General features: G+C 37.0%; 1 pseudogene; it reads left to right on the forward strand.

Annotated features, from left to right (window-relative positions):
* The first annotated feature begins 9,294 nt into the window (after positions 1 to 9,294).
* LOC133866261 (plastidial pyruvate kinase 4, chloroplastic-like) lies at positions 9,295 to 16,880 on the forward strand (annotated as a pseudogene).
* The last annotated feature ends 123 nt before the right edge of the window (positions 16,881 to 17,003 follow it).

The following is a 17,003-nucleotide window of genomic DNA, read 5'->3' on the forward strand; positions in this document are numbered from 1 at the left end:
ATAGTTTAAAGGAAACGCAACTCAATACAGCCACGAAGAAAAACAGATCAACTTTGATACCAATTGTTAGAAATAATCCTATTAATCTGCCTTACTTCATAGCATGTGAAAGAACAAAATAATAGCGTACCTTAATTGTTTTGATGATGAACTTCCAACTCTGATTTTCTAGCCGTCATCTTGTTTGTGTTATATGTGGAGGAGTCTAGTCTCTCAACCCTAATTCTCAAACGACCTAATGAAGTCTAATGGGCCAACTCCATTCATTTATAGGGTGAGAGTACATGGCTTCCTCAAGTGCTTATACAATAGGTCCAGCCCATTATGGACCCAAAATAAAAAAGAGACTAATCTAGTCCACCCAAAAGGAATAAATACAACAATAAATACTTGTTATTGTTACTAAATACAATGTTATAGATGAATAAATATTTCTATGTAATACTATATTTAATTGCACTTTCTCTGTCTCATATTTTACATATTAAAATCATAAGCGAAAAATATCTATTTTTTCACGTGACATTATTAAATACATAAGAATTCTCGTAGGGGAATAATTTTTCTTGCGTTAAATATTATTTAGCCTCTTCAACTAACAATAATCATTTTTGATAAAGTACCATCAACTGACAACTGTCATGATTTGACCATTCAAACTGTCAATCTGTTACAATTTAGCCACATCCATTAGTGTTGACCTCTAAGTTTGATGGAAAATCAACTTTGACCAAAATGTTGGGAAAATATCCTTATTTTGACAATAAAAAAACCAAAATTACCCTTTTTCTTTGACAAATCAAGGCTTCCCATAAAAATAATGACAGAAAATGCAATTTGCTAATTGACGAAGACCTCAATATTGCAATAGCAATTAGTGGCCGGCCGGGAATTAGTCATCGATCAAGTAAAAAGCAAAAGAAATGAAGTCAACTATATATAATATATATGCATATGAGTTGTGACAATTAAAGCTAACCGATCTCTTAATTTTTACTTTTAATATTGAGATTGCATGTGACAAGCTAACCATGGTTTCGTCATTTTTTACTATTAGGCAGTCATATCGATCATGTTGGTGCATGGTTCGATCAACTTATTTCAAGAAATTTCCACTACTCCGTTCTAGGAGTTCTCTGTAGAAATGACCTTTTCAAAGTGGGAATGGAGTTTTGAGTTCAATAATGTTACATTAATTACTCACTGCGGTCGATTCAATTTGTTTAATGTTTGTTAGCCATCAGAAAAATAAAATAGCTTGATTTATTGTTTAAAGACATGCATTCTACATCAAGCTACAACATTGAAAAACTAAAGACACATTCAACATATAACAATCTGTTGCAATTCAACAGTTTTATTAATTAACTAGTTCTTCATTTCCTAATTCCAGCTACCTTCACCATTAGGAATTCAAACAACTAGCAACTGTATCACGTACGTATGGGCAAACCAGTGGAGTATACAACTTAACACAAAGACCTTCAAAACAAACTACTTCTTTTCAACAACGTGTGGCACTGCTAGTCTTGAAGCACCAAGAGCATGACAGCTCGTGCTGTTCTGCTTAGCCATTTTGGGAGAATTTTCATTCATCTTTTCATTAAGGAGCCGGCGAGCTGCTTGTGCAAAGCCTTTTGTAGTAGAAGCTACTTTGGAATGCCTAGAAACTAGAATTTTTTAGTTGTTGGCCGTAAGAGCAAAGGCTTCAACTTTTATAAGGGTTTTAACAGTTTTGGAGATTGGGAAGTCGGATAGTTTGGGTGAGGGGGAGCCGTTGAACCCCCACTCCAGAAGTTCTTCTCCGTAGAACATACCATTTTCAATACACTGAGCGCTTGAGACGGTTCCCTCACCATTCTCACCATTATTGGTTTTGAAGCACCATACACTGCCTTCTGGCGTGATGAAGAGCATCGCATTAAGTGGTTCTCCCTCCCTGAGAATGTAGCTGTTCTCATTGTACGTAGTACAATGGCTTGAGAGATTTGCAGATCAATCGCATGCACCTAAATTAATTGCAAACAGTGAGAATAATAATGAGAAGAAGTCCAATATAGGAATGATTATATGAGGGTGCATGTGTGGATATTCAACTGCCAAGCTACTCTCTTCAAAGTAAAGAATGTCAACGGTCTTCAACAAGAATATTTTCTTGGGTCATGAACAACTGCACCTTAAATATCAATTCAATTCATTTAAAATAAAATCATATTGTCTATACACTTTTTATACGATTTTTACATAATTCCAACTTTATTTTATTTTATTTTTCTACATTCTTCCAGAGAAAAATAATTATAGTTTTCAATTGAACGGTTATTTTTACATTCATCCAAACAATGCCTTCATACGAATGCACCAATTATCAAAGTTGTCTTCGAAAAGTTGAGGGAATTGAAATGGAAAGGTTGAATTGGCCATTTCTCTAGGATCAATAAGTTGTGCTCTGATACCAATTTGTTGGAAATTGGAAACCACACACACACTAAGAGAGGGAATGAAAAGGAAGAAAGACAATAAATAGATAGAGAACTTTGTATTCTTTTATTGAACTTAATTAAAAATAACTTGCTTTCATGGGTATTTATAGGATACAAATGACCCTTCTAACTTCTTCACATTAACTTCATTCATTTACATCTCATATAACTCCCATGTAATTCCTATGTAAAATAACTCTTGAAAACCCAAAAGACAACCTCTTCAAGTCGCTTAGTAACTTATAAGAATAATAAAAGACTCAAATAAATGTTATTAAAATTAAGTTTATTATTCAACATCCCCTTTTAAACTTAATTTCCAGTGACTCCAAGTAATGCTCGTACCTTGCAAAAAATCTCATCCTTTAGGGGCTTTGTAAAAATATCTGCAACTTGATCATGAGTCTTCACAAACTTGAGTTGTACCTCCTTCTTGACAATACACTCTCTAATAAAATGATATCTTGTGTCGATGTGTTTGTTCCGATCATGGAATACCGGATTTTTCGCCAATGCAAGTGCCGACTTGTTGTCAAGAAAAATTGCCATAGCATCCTCTTGTGGCATGTGTAGTTCTTTCAACAATTTCCTCAACCAAATTGCATGACAAACACTTGATGTAGCGGCAACATATTCAGCTTCACGTGTTAAAAGTGTCACAATTTGTTGCTTTTTAGAACTCCAAGTAAATGCCGAACTCCCCAAATAGAAAACAAATACAGTGGTGCTATTTCTATCATCCACATCTCCACCCCAATCACTATCACTATAACCCACAAGTTTGAATTCATTAGAAGATGGATAAAGTAGACCAAAATCAATTGTACCTTTGATATAACGAAGAATTCTTTTAGCCGCCTTGAAATGAATTATGGTAGGTGATTCCATATAGCGACTAACATGCCCAACTCTATAGAGAATATCCGGCCTTGTGCATGTCAAATATCTTAAACTTCCAACTAAACTCCTGAAGATTGTTGGATCCACCCTTTCTCCTTCTTCATGCTTTGATAATTTAATTCCACATTCTATCGGAGTGCTAACAGGTTTGCAATTGTTCATCTTGAACTTTTTTAGCATTTCCCTTGCAAAACTTCCTTGAGAAATAAAAATTCCTTTCTCCATTTGCTTTACTTCAATTTCAAGATAATAGGACATGAGGCCAATATCTGTCATTTTGAATTCTTGAGTCATTGCTTTCTTGAAATCCTCGAACATACTTGGATTGTTGCCTGTAAAAATTAAATCACCCACATACAAGCAAACAAGCAAAATATTTCCATTTTCACACACCTTAGCATAAAGAGCATATTCATGAAGACATTTGATGAAGCCATTCTTTTGAAAGTAGTTATCAATTCTACTATTTCATGCCTTTGGTGCTTGTTTTAAGCCATACAACGCCTTTTTCAACTTCAAAACTTTCTCCTCGCCCCCTTTGATGACATAGCCCACAGTTTGTTCAACATAATTTCTTCTTCAAGAATTCCATTCAAGAAAGCAGATTTTACATCCATTTGATAAATCTTCCATTTATTTTGAGCCGCAAGAGAAATTACCATCCTTATGGTTTCCAACCGTGTAATAGGAGCGAAAACTTCACCATAATCAATGCCAGGTCGTTGACTATAACCCTTAACAACCGACCTTGCTTTGTATCTCTCGATTTCTCCTTTAGCATTCTTCTTTGCCTTGAACACCCACTTCACTCCAATGGGTTTTTGCTCTTTTGGAATTGTCGTCAACTCCCATGTGTTGTTCTTTTCAATTGCTTTGATTTCCTCATCCATGGCATTCCTCCATTTTTCATCTTTCACTACTTCTTCAAAACCTATTGGTTCACAATCCGCAAAATGACAATAAAGAGTTAGATCATCATTTAAATTCTTTGTTACCTTATAGAGTTCTTGGAGACTTCTCATGTGTGGTGGCATTTCACTAGAACTTCCTCTCGAAGATGATGATGACAGTGTACTAGAATTTGTGATGGAGAAGGTGTAGTGAACTCTTCGTTTCTTGACTCTTCTTCTTCTTCAAGAAAATGAAAGAAATCATATTTTTTGTAACACCCCGGTCCCATATTGGGAAGAGATGAATAGTTCACAGAGTGAGTAGTTTATAATGATACTCATGGGTGTTAAGTCCCACATTGCCTAGTTACTAGGTGAAACTAGGCTTTATAATGGATTCTTGGAAAAAGCTTCAAATTGACTAGTCCTTTTGAGGTGATAGCGCAGATGTGGCTAGCGCTTTTCCTTGGGTCGTTACAAATGGTATCAGAGCCAGGTTGTAACGCCAGGTCATGTGGCACTAGAGCACTACATGACATGACCCTGACGGGGACGTCAGGGGTTTAAGGGGGGGAGTTTGTAACACCCCGGTCCCATATTGGGAAGAGATGAATAGTTCACAGAGTGAGTAGTTTATAATGATACTCATGGGTGTTAAGTCCCACATTGCCTAGTTACTAGGTGAAACTGGGCTTTATAATGGATTCTTGGAAAAAGCTTCAAATTGACTAGTCCTTTTGAGGTGATAGCGCAGATGTGGCTAGCGCTTTTCCTTGGGTCGTTACATTTTTCTTCCTCTTGAGTGCTCCAATCCCAAAAGTCTTCTTCATCAAACTCCACACCTCTACTAATTATAATTTCCCCGAAATTTGGATTGTGAAGCTTGTAACCGTTAGAACTTGAGTCGTAGCCAATGAAAATGTACCTCTTACTTTCATCATCAAGCTTGGACCGCTCTTGATCCGGTACGTGTGTATAGCCAATGCTTCCAAAAACTCGCAAATGAGAAATACTTGGCTTTCTTCCGCTCCATGCTTCTTGTGGTGTTTTGTTCCATAGGCTTTTTGTAGGACAACAGTTTGATGAATATACAGCACAATCAACAGCTTCTGCTCAAAATTCTTTAGGCATTCTCTTTGTCTTCAACATGCTTCAAGCCATATTGAGAATTGTCCTTTTCTTTCTTTCAACAACACCATTTTGTTGTGGCAATCTCGGAACCATTAAAGGACGACAAATTCTATTTGTTTCACAAAATTCTTTAAATTCATTATATGTGAATTCGTCTTCTCTATCGGATCTCAAGGATTTAATACAACAACCACTTTATTTTTCTACAAAGACTTTGAATTTTTTGAAAACTTCAGACATTTGAGATTTTTCCTTCAAAAAATAGACCTAAGTTTTTCGACTAAAGTCATCAATGAAAAGGAGGAAGTAACGGTTTTTACAGAATGAAGATGGCTTAATTGGTCCACAAACATCCACATGAACAAGTTGAAGTCGCTCATTTGTTCTTGTAGTAGATTCTTTTGAAAGGCTTTTCCGGAATTTTTTGCCGACAAGACATCCTTCGCAAAGTTGATCTGGTTGATTAATGGAAGGCAAGTCATTCACCATCTTTTTTTGTGCCAACAATTTTAATCCGCCAAAATTTTCATGTCCAAACCTAAATGCCAAAGCCAAGATGAATCTTTCAAACAAGTCTTGAGACATTTAGCCACATCTGTTTGAATATTTAATAAAAACATTCTGTTGCTTCTCATGGGAACTTTGGCTATCAAATTCTTCTTGTCATTTCTTAGTAAAAGACTATAATTTTTCATATGAATTTCATAGTCTTTTTCCAAGAGTTGTCCCAAGCTCAAAATATTACTTTTCATACTTGGAACAAAATAAACATTTGTAATAAATTGATGCTCTGCATTATTCAAGCGAATTAAGATTGTACCTTTCTCTTTTATTGGAACTTTAGACAAGTCTCCAAAAGTAACATTCCCGCTCACCGATTCATCAAGCTCCACAAACTTGTTTTTGTCTCCACACATATGGTTGCTTGCCACGTTATCAAGATACCACGACTACTTCTCTCCTCTTTCTTCTCCTTTATAAGCTAGCAACAAAGTGGGCTCCGCTTTATCGTTTTCAGCATAATTAACTTTCTCTTCAACATTGTTAGTGTGGCTTCTACACTCCCAATCATAATGACCATATTTTTGGCAATTATAACATTTAACTTGAGATTTATCATACCTTCTTCTATATTGCTTCAAATTATTTCCTCTTCCTCGTCCTCTTGATGCTTGACCTCTCTCTTCGTAATTAAAACTATTACGTCCACCACTTCCTCTTCCTCTACCACGACCACGACCTCGTCCACGTCCACGTCCTTGTCCTCTTTGACTCATTTCTTGTTCTTCTTCCTTATCTTTGAAACAGATCTTTGTAGATAGAACTTGTTCCAATGGCTCTTCTTTCTTCTTGTTGAGCCTTTCTTCATAGGCTTGAAGAAATCCCATGAGTTGATCAATACTCATGGTTTCTAAATCTTTTGACTCTTCAATAGCAACAACGATATAGTCAAATCTTTGTTGCAAGGAACGAAGGATTTTTCAATGACTCGAACATCCTCCAATCTTTCTCCATATCTCTTCATTTGATTTACTATGGCCAACATCCTTGAAAAATAATCCACGATCGACTCGGATTCTTTCATTTGTAAAACTTCAAATTTGCCTCTTAATGTTTGAAGGCAAACTTTCTTCACTTTATCAACTCCTTGATAAGAGTTTAAGAGAATTTCCCATGCTTGCTTAGAGGTGGTTGCATTCGTCACCTTCTCGAACATACCTTCATCCAAACATTGATAAATAAGGGTGAGAGCTTGTTGATCCTTCTTTCGAAGCTTTTATAAAGCCTCTCTTTGTTTAGAACTCAAAGGAGCTTCATCACTGGGCTCATTGTAGCCTTTTCCTACAATCTTCCAAGTATTTTGTGATCTAAGCAATGCCTTCATTCGAATGCACCAATTATCAAAGTTGTCTTTGAAAAGTTGAGGGAATTGAAATGGAAAGGTTGAAAAGGGTTGAATTGGCCATTTCTCTATGATCAATAAGTTGTGCTCTGATACTAATTTGTTGGAAATTGGAAACCACACACACACACACTTAGAGAGATAATGAAATGGAAGAGAGACAATAAATAGATAGAAAACTTTGTATTCTTTTATTTAACTTAATTAAAAATAACTTGCTTACATGAGTATCACTACAAAAAAAAAATAACAAATTGCCACGTGCATTTTGACACGTGTACAGTGTTGTACACGTGTCAAACAGTTTGACACGTACATTTTGACACGCGTGAGACGTGTGTCAGATGTGCAAGTCATTAACTGCACAGTTTGACACGTGTATTGAGATACACGTGTCAAACCGATTTTTTTTAAAAAAAAAATTCTAAATTGAATTTTTCATTTAAATAATTAAATAACAACATCAAATTAGAATTTTTTTTCAATTTAATTTTATTATTGTTTATTTAAATTTATTTGGGTTAATAAATAAAGACATAGAGAGAGTAGAGAGAGAGAGAGAGAGACATAGAGATACAGAGAGAGGCAGAGAGAGATAGGGAGAGAGCGAGAGAGAGAGAGAGAAAGGTAGAGAGAGAGAGAGACTGAGAACTGAGCAGAGAGAGGTGGAGAGAGGGCGTCTCACCGGCGGGAAGGGCGGATGCACGGTGGCCGGAAGCTGGCCGGTGCGGCTGTGACGGAGAGGGAGAGAGAGAGAGAGAGAGAGAGAGAGAGAGAGGTAGAGAGAGAGAGACCGAGAACCGAGAACCGAGCAGAGAGAGGTGGAGAGAGGGCGTCTCACTGGCGGGAAGGGCGGATGCGCGATGGCCGGAAGCGGGCCGGTGCGGCTGTGACGGAGAGGGAGAGAGAGAGAGAGAGGGAGAGAGAGAGAGAGACCGAGAACCGAGAACCGAGCAGAGAGAGGTGGAGAGAAGGCGTCTCACCGGCGGGAAGGGCTGATGCGTGGTGGCCGGAAGCTGGCCGGTGCGGCTGTGACGGAGGGAGAGAGAGAGAGAGAGAGAGAGAGAGAGAGAGAGAGAGAGAGAGAGAGAGAGAGAGAGAGAATTCAGATCAGAAATGGGTAGCAGGAAGCTACCCATTTTATATATATATATATATATATATATATATTTAATCTATTATTATATTATTATATAATTTGAATTTTAAAAATTTTATATATATATATATATACATATATAAGCCGGCATTTCTCCCGCGCAGCTGTCCTGGCCAAACAATTGGGCACGTGTACTGAGTACACGTGCCCAATCCGGGACGTGTATTTAAATACACGTTCCCAATTGTTGAAATTCTATTTAATTAAAAAAAAAATTATATTTGGGAAAAAATAACAGTTTGACACGCGTATTTAATACGCGTGTCCAATTGTTAAAATTCTATTTAATTAAAAAATTATATTTGGGAAAAAATAACAGTTTGACACGTGTATTTAATACACGTGTCCAATTGGACACGCGTATTAAATACACGCGTCCAATTGGACACGCGTATTAAATACGCGTGTCCAATTGTTGAAATTCTATTTAATTAAAAAAAAATTATATTTGGAAAAAAATAACAGTTTGACACGTGTATTAAATACACGCGTCCAATTGGACACGCGTATTAAATACGCGTGTCCAATTGTTGAAATTCTATTTAATTAAAAAGAAAATTATATTTGGAAAAAAATAACAGTTTGACACGTGTATTTAATACACGTGTCCAATTGGACACGCGTATTAAATACACGCGTCCAATTGGACACGCCTATTAAATATACGCGTCCAATTGGACACGCCTATTAAATATACGCGTCCAATTGGACACGCGTATTAAATACACGTGTCCAATTGTTGAAATTCTATTTAATTAAAAAAAAATTATATTTGGAAAAAAATAACAGTTTGACACGTGTATTAAATACACGCGTCCAATTGTGAAGATGGTACAATTAGACACATTTTTCAGAAGACACGTGTCTAATTGGACGCTTGTCTACAGTAACCGGTACTGTAGACACGTGTCCAATTGTAGTGATTTTTGTAGTGTATTTATAGGATACAAATGACCCTTCTAACTTCTTTACATTAACTTCATTCATTTACATCTCATATAACTCCCATGTAATTCCTATATAAAATAACTCTTGAAAACCCAAAAAACAACATCTTCAAGTCACTTAGTAACTTACAAGAATAATAAAAGACTCAAATAAATGTTATTAAAATTAAGTTTACTATTCAGCATATATATTTCTCTTATACTTCAAGTTTCTTGTTTTGTAAGTACATTCTAAATATGGATATATTTTTTTTTTTGACCACGCAGAAACTTAGTCAGTGCGACAAATTTAGTACATTATCTGGTACTGAAATGTCTTGATCTAGAGAAGCTCCAAGAAGATCTCTGTTCTGCTGGTCTTTATAATTTGGAGACAATCAATTCTAATGTTCTTGCAAGTCTTACTGTAGGAATCCAATTGCTAGAAAATTTGAAATCTAACTCTGAGAACACCAAAGAGAATACTGCTCCAGGGATTGACTCTAAAAAAAGACTAGACCAACAAAAGAACGAGAAGTTCACGATACATACAATGAAGAAGAAGGCATCGTCTAATAGTGCGTTGTTATTGGGTCCATTACAAGATGATAGAACCACCCATATCATGGTGACAGTTGGTGAAGAAGCTATTGAGAGTAATACACTTATGACCAACCTTATCAAAATGGGGACCTCTATTATACGGATTAATTGCGCACATGGAAACCCAAGTGTTTGGAGAGAGATAATCAGAAGAGTGAAAAGAAGCTCTCAAATGCAGGAGAAACCATGTCGAATTCTCATGGATTTAGTTGGACCTAAGCTCCGAACAGGCAAACTGATGCCTGGTCCATGTATGATGAAAATATCTCCCAAAAAAAATGCTACCGGAAATGTGAGCTTCCCCGCTCAAGTGTGGCTGTGTAATAAGGCATTGGTCCTCCTGCTCATTTAACTCCTGATGCTGTTCTCTTCATAGATAACCAAAAATTTCCGAGCAAACTCCAAGTAGGTGATACTGTGGGATTCCACAATATTAGGGGAAGGATTTTAGTGTTATATCATACTGGTATATTAATTATATACCAGTTGGCAAGTCAGTTAGATGATTAGTTAGATGATTAGTTATTATAGTTGATGATGTAAACAGAATGTAGTTCATTTCTTCTGTATAAATACAGAGTATTGTACAGATTAGTAATTCATTCAATATAAGAGAGAAACTTTCTCCTCTGCATCTTTTCTTCCTCTGTTCTTCATTCATCATATTTGATATGGTATCAGAGCATGGTCAATTTCCAAACATGGAAATCCCTAGCTCTTCTTCTCTCCATTCCGCTGTTCTCAATGAATTCTCTGATTATCCATCATGGGGATAGTCCGAGTTCTATTCTTTTTTCTCAACCTCTCACAGGTGAGAATTATAATTCTTGGAGTCGATCAATGTTGATGGCTCTCAATGCCAAGAACAAACTTTGTTTGCTCGATGGTTCACTGCCGAAACCTTCGGATTTTTCAACAATTTTCAAGAACTGGACCAGATGCAATGACATGGTGCTGAGTTGGATCATCAATTCGGTCTCGAAGGATATTGCAGCAAGTATAATCTACATCGATAATGCTGAAGCTATGTGGAAAGATCTAAAGGAACGGTTTTCTCAGGGCAATGGTCCTCAAATTTTTCAGCTTCAGAAGTCAATCGCTACCATCACTCAAGGATCCAATTCGGTAAGCTCGTATTATACTCAACTCAAGAGTGTTTGGGATGAACTTTCAAATTATCGTCCAGTTCCTCAGTGTTCTTGCGAACGCTACATCTGTGGTTGCACTAAAACAATCATGGATTTTCATCACCAAGAATACATTTTCCATTTTCTTATGGGTTTAAATGATTGTTTCTCTACTATTCGTGGCCAAATTCTGCTGTTTGAGCCACTTCCCCCCATCAATAAGATCTTTTCTTTAGTCTTACAAGAAGAGAGACAAAAGGAGCTTTTTGTCAAGGAATCTTTTCAATCAACTCAGTTTGGAGATAGTTCTGCTTTGATGACAAGCAAGTCTACTCCTGTCAATGTTCAGCATGCTAAACAGTCTTTCCGCAAGCCTAAACCAGTTAGTAGTCACTGTGGTGTGACTGGTCATACCATCGAGAAATGTTATCGGATTCATGGTTTTCCTCCGGGTTTCAAGTTCACTAAAACCAAGTCTATTGGGAATTCTTCTGCTAATCAAGTTCAGAATGCAGATACTTCAAGCTCATCAATGCCTTTCCCTCATGATCAAGTTCAGCAATTGATGGTATTCATGCAGAACATGCAAGATAGCCCTTCCTCGTCTGCCCTTCAAGTAGGTAGTATTTCAAATACTACCTCTGACCGTTTGATTTCTTCAACTGAAGGTAATTCCTTTTCTTTTGTTCATAATACCTCAGTTTCCTTAGACCCTAATCATTCAGTTTTTTCTTCATGTCATACTTCTATTTCTTGTACACCTCATACTTGGATAATCGACACTGGAGCTACTGATCATATGATCAACTCCATTTCTTTGTTCACTTCCATCACATCCACTATTTCCACAAAAGTTAAACTACCCAATGGTAAATTTGCTCTTGTCACTCACATTGGTACAGTCCAAATCTCAGCACATTTAACACTCACCAATGTTTTATGTGTTCCTTCTTTTTCATTCAATCTTCTTTCGGTTAGCAAGTTAGTCCGAACCTTTAACTATTGCTTTATATTCTTTGCTAACTACTGCTTCATACAGAATCTAACCACATGGATGACGATTGGAGTGGGTAGAGAAGCAAATGGACTATTCTACTTGCTGGAAAAACCTGATTTACTTTCAACTGATGCATCTTCTTCTTGTAAATCTCTTGTACCTTTTCAATTTTCTGCTACTGTTAAATCTGTATCCACAGACATTTGGCACTATAGGTTGGGACATTTGTCTCCCTCTAGACTTCAACTTTTACATTCCAATAATCTACACATTTCATGTGATTTGATGTCAACTTCTTGTACTATTTGTCCATTGGCTAGACAGAAACGTTTACATTTTCCTCATAGTATTTCTGTTTCTACTTCTATCTTTGATCTTATACATTGTGATATATGGGGCCCTTTTTCGGTTGGTTCTCGAAATGGTCATCATTATTTTTTAACTATAGTTGATGACTATAGTCGTTTTACATGGATTTGTTTATTACAATCCAAAGACCAAACTCGAACTTACCTTCAATCTTTCTTTAACTTTGTTGCCACTCAATTTAATTCAAGAATCAAAGTCCTACGCTCAAACAATGGTTCAGAATTCAATATGAGTGACTTCTATTCTGCTAAGGGTGTTCTACATCCACTTAGTTGTGTAGAATCTCCTCAGCAAAATTCCATTGTTGAAAGAAAACATCAACATCTTCTTAATGTAGCCCGATCACTTCGCTTTCAATCTAGTCTTCCTCTTAAATTTTGGGGTGATTGCATATTGACAGCTACATATCTCATTAACCGAATTCCTACTCCAAATCTGTCCAATCTTTCTCCTTTTGAATTACTTCATGGTAAACCTCCAACATATGATCACCTTAGGGTTTTTGGATGCCTTTGTTATGCATCTACTCTTTCTAGACACCGAACCAAATTTGATCCTAGAGCTAAACCTTGTATTTTTCTTGGATATCCTTTTCAGCAAAAGGGTTACAAATTATTTGACATTCACACTCATTCTGTTTTTGTTTCCAGAGATGTGATTTTTCATGAATCAATTTTTCCATTTGCTGTTGATCTTCTCAAAACTTCTTCTGATGGTGTTTTCCTATCTTCTGATGGTGTTTCTCCTGTTAATCCTTATTCTTATTCTGATAGTGTTCTGCCACGGCCTATTCCAGATCTTTTAGACCATCTATCCTTCCCTCAATCACAGTCTGTTCCTATCTCATCTCAATCACAGCCTATTCCTATATCATCTCAATCACAGTCTGTTAATCAACTCCATTCTGAAATTCAAACAATGTCTGCACCTCAATCGTTACCTGCCAATCATATTCAGCATGTTACTAGAAAATCATCTCGTCTGAAACAAAAACCAGGTTATCTACAGCAGTACCATTGTCAGCTTGCTTCTCATTCTTCTTCATTTTCTGATTCTGTGCAATTGGATTCAGGTATTTTGTACTCCCTTTCTTCATCTCTTTGTTATGATAGATTGTCTCCTTCTTATAAAACCTACTGTTTACAAGTTTCCTCCACCCATGAACCTCAATTTTTCCATCAAGCCAACAAATTTCAGCATTGGCGTGATGCTATGAATACTGAAATTGCTGCCCTTGAGGAAAATCAGACTTGGCTTATCACTGATTTGCCTCCTCATAAGGTTCCAATTGGATGCAAATGGGTGTATAAAGTGAAACTTAAGGCAGATGGGTCCATTGAACGTTATAAAGCCCGATTAGTTGCTAAAGGTTACACTCAATGTGAGGGTTTAGAATATTATGAGACTTTTAGCCCAGTTGCCAAACTCACAACAGTGCGAGTTCTTCTTGCTCTTGCTGCTTCACAAGGCTGAATTTTACATCACCTTGATGTTAATAATGCATTCCTTCATGGTGAACTCAATGAAGAAGTTTACATGAAGTTACCACCGGGTTATGTTATTAAGGGGGAGAACAAAGTGTGTAAACTCACTAAGTCTTTGTATGGTCTCAAGCAAGCTTCACGGCAATGGTTTGCCAAATTCTCTATAACCTTGCTTAAACATGGTTTCGTTCAGTCTAAATCCGATTATTCTTTGTTCACTTGTTCTCAAGGCAATACCTTTCTTGCTCTTCTTGTGTATGTGGACGACATTGTAATTGCTTGTAATAATGGAGATGCTATTACTCAGCTCATTACATTTCTGAACAACCAATTTAAGCTCAAGGATCTTGGTGATTTGAAATTCTTCCTTGGTTTGGAAATTGCTAGAACCTCCAAAGGTATTTCCCTCTGTCAAAGAAAATATACTTTAGAAATTTTGGAGGATTGTGGTTTACTTGCATCAAAACCCTCCAAGTTTCCCATGGAAACCAATCTGAAACTGTCTCGGCTTAGTGGTGATATTCTTGCTGATCCTGCTAGCTATCGCAGGCTTGTTGGTAGACTTCTTTATCTTACTATCACTCGCCTGGACATCTCCTTTTCAGTTCAGATTCTCAGCCAGTTCATGGATACTCCTCGGCAACCCCACATGGATGCGGCCACTCGAGTTCTTCGATACTTGAAAGTATCTCCTGGCCAAGGTTTATTTTACCCATCTACTTCAGTTCCACATTTTAAGGCTTTTTGTGATTCTGATTGGGCTGGATGCCCTGATACTAGACGCTCTGTTACTGGTTATTGTGTTTTTTTGGGGGATTCGTTGATTTCATGGAAGTCAAAAAAGCAACAAACTGTCTCTCGTTCTTCTGCAGAAGCTGAGTACCGCTCTATGGCTGCCACAACTTGTGAAATTACTTGGTTGCTGAATTTACTCACTGATTTTCGGATTGATCATTCACAACCAGCTTTATTATTTTGTGATAGTCAAGCTGCACTTCACATAGCTGCCAATCCAGTCTTTCACGAGAGAACCAAACACATTGAACTTGATTGCCACTTAGTTCGGGACAAGATTCAAGACAATATTATTCGGACACTTCATGTGAAGTCTATGCATCAACTTGCTGATTTATTTACCAAAGCTCTTGGTTCTAATCTTTTTCATCATTTTTTATCCAAGATGAACATCATTAACATTTTTAATGATGTTTCATCTTGAGGGGGAGTTTTAGTGTTATATCATACTGGTATATTAATTATATACCAGTTGGCAAGTCAGTTAGATGATTAGTTATTATAGTTGATGATGTAAACAGAATGTAGTTCATTTCTTCTGTATAAATACAGAGTATTGTACAGATTAGTAATTCATTCAATATAAGAGAGAAACTTTCTCCTCTGCATCTTTTCTTCCTCTGTTTTCATCTCTGTTCTTCATTCATCATATTTGATAAAGGAAACGGATGCTTAAGATTTCTAAGAGGTTTGATATCTTTTCTGGCACTGGGTTTGTTGCTGAGTGTACTAGGATGGCCTATGTTGAATCTGGAACTAAATTGCATGTTAAGAGACAAAAAGGGAAGTTCCATATTGGACGAGTAGTGGATGTCCCTGCCACAGAGCCGTCTATAAGATTGAGAGTTGGAGACTTACTAGTAATATCAAGAGATAGCTTATGTGAACAAGATAAATTGCCTAGGCCAACATGTGGTGCTCATAGAATAGTTTGTTCTTCTGGCCTTCTATTTGATTCTGTCAAACTTGGAGATCCCATTGCTTTTGATAATGGAAAGATTTGGGGAGTAACCCAGGGAACTAGTATCTCTGAGATTATTGTCTCAATCACTCATGCTAGTCCAAGAGGTGCTAAGCTTGGATCTAAGAAATCCATCAACTTTCTAGAGAGCAATGTATGGGTTGAAGGCCTCACTTCCAAGGATCTTATGGATCTTGATGTTAGGGTTTCATTTGTCCGAGATGTTCATGATATTGTCGTGCTCCACCAAGAATTGGAGAAGCGGAAGCTTCGGAATTGAACCTAGGAATTGTTCTCAAGATTGAGACAAAAAGTGCATTTGAGAAATTGCCTCTCATGTTGTTGGAGGCAATGAAGTCTCCCATTCCTCTTGGGGTGACGATTGCTAGAGGAGATCTTGCGGTTGAGTGTGGGTGGGAAAAGTTGGCTGATATGCAAGAGGAAATTCTATAAGTTTGTGGCGCTGCGCACATGCTAGTCATTTGGGCAAGTCAAGTCCTGGAGTCACTTGTCAAGTCTAGTGTGCCTGCCAAAGCTGAGATAACTGATGTGGCCAATGGAAGGAGGTAAGGGTGACTCACTATTTCATTTACTGGTTGACTTACTCTAAATTAAGTTGCATGAGTATTATTGATTTCTTCTTTGTGAATGCTTGGTGATTGTAGATATTGTTATTTGTCACCTATACAGCTAAACTTTGAATATGTTAGCCTTTAGATGACAATATTGATAACTTCCTAGAGATTACACTACTGTTCTTCAAGTCAAACATTCATTTTCAATAGTCGTATGAATCACCAACTCCTTATTCAATGCTGGGCAATTATTACTATAATTCTCTCGAGTCTCATAGCAGTTGTCAACGATTTTCTTTTAATCCGGCCTTTATTTCGCATGTGTTTGTGCATGTGCATGCATGTGTGTTTTGTTTTCTTTCCCCCCTCCTTTTTGCAGGGTAGAAATGCACATGAATAATAAATGTTGATGAGTGGATTAAAGGGCTTGGGATTTGCTATGCAGGGCAAGTTGCATCATGTTGAACAAAGGAAAACATATGTGAAGGCTGTTTCATTCTTGAATGGGATCTTACACAGCTCCATAAAGATGAAGGCAGAATTGAAGCCTCTTGTACTGTCCAGCCATCTGTTTTAGTGTAAGCCCTATCTCTGCTCATATTCAGTAAATAATTCTCCTTGTATTATATGCAGCAACAATTTTAGAGGGTCTCAAGATGTTGATGTGGTAATTAGTTTAACTTGTGGACTATACAACTTA

Source organism: Alnus glutinosa, chromosome 4 (assembly GCF_958979055.1).
Source record: "Alnus glutinosa chromosome 4, dhAlnGlut1.1, whole genome shotgun sequence".
Lineage (NCBI taxonomy): Eukaryota > Viridiplantae > Streptophyta > Magnoliopsida > Fagales > Betulaceae > Alnus > Alnus glutinosa.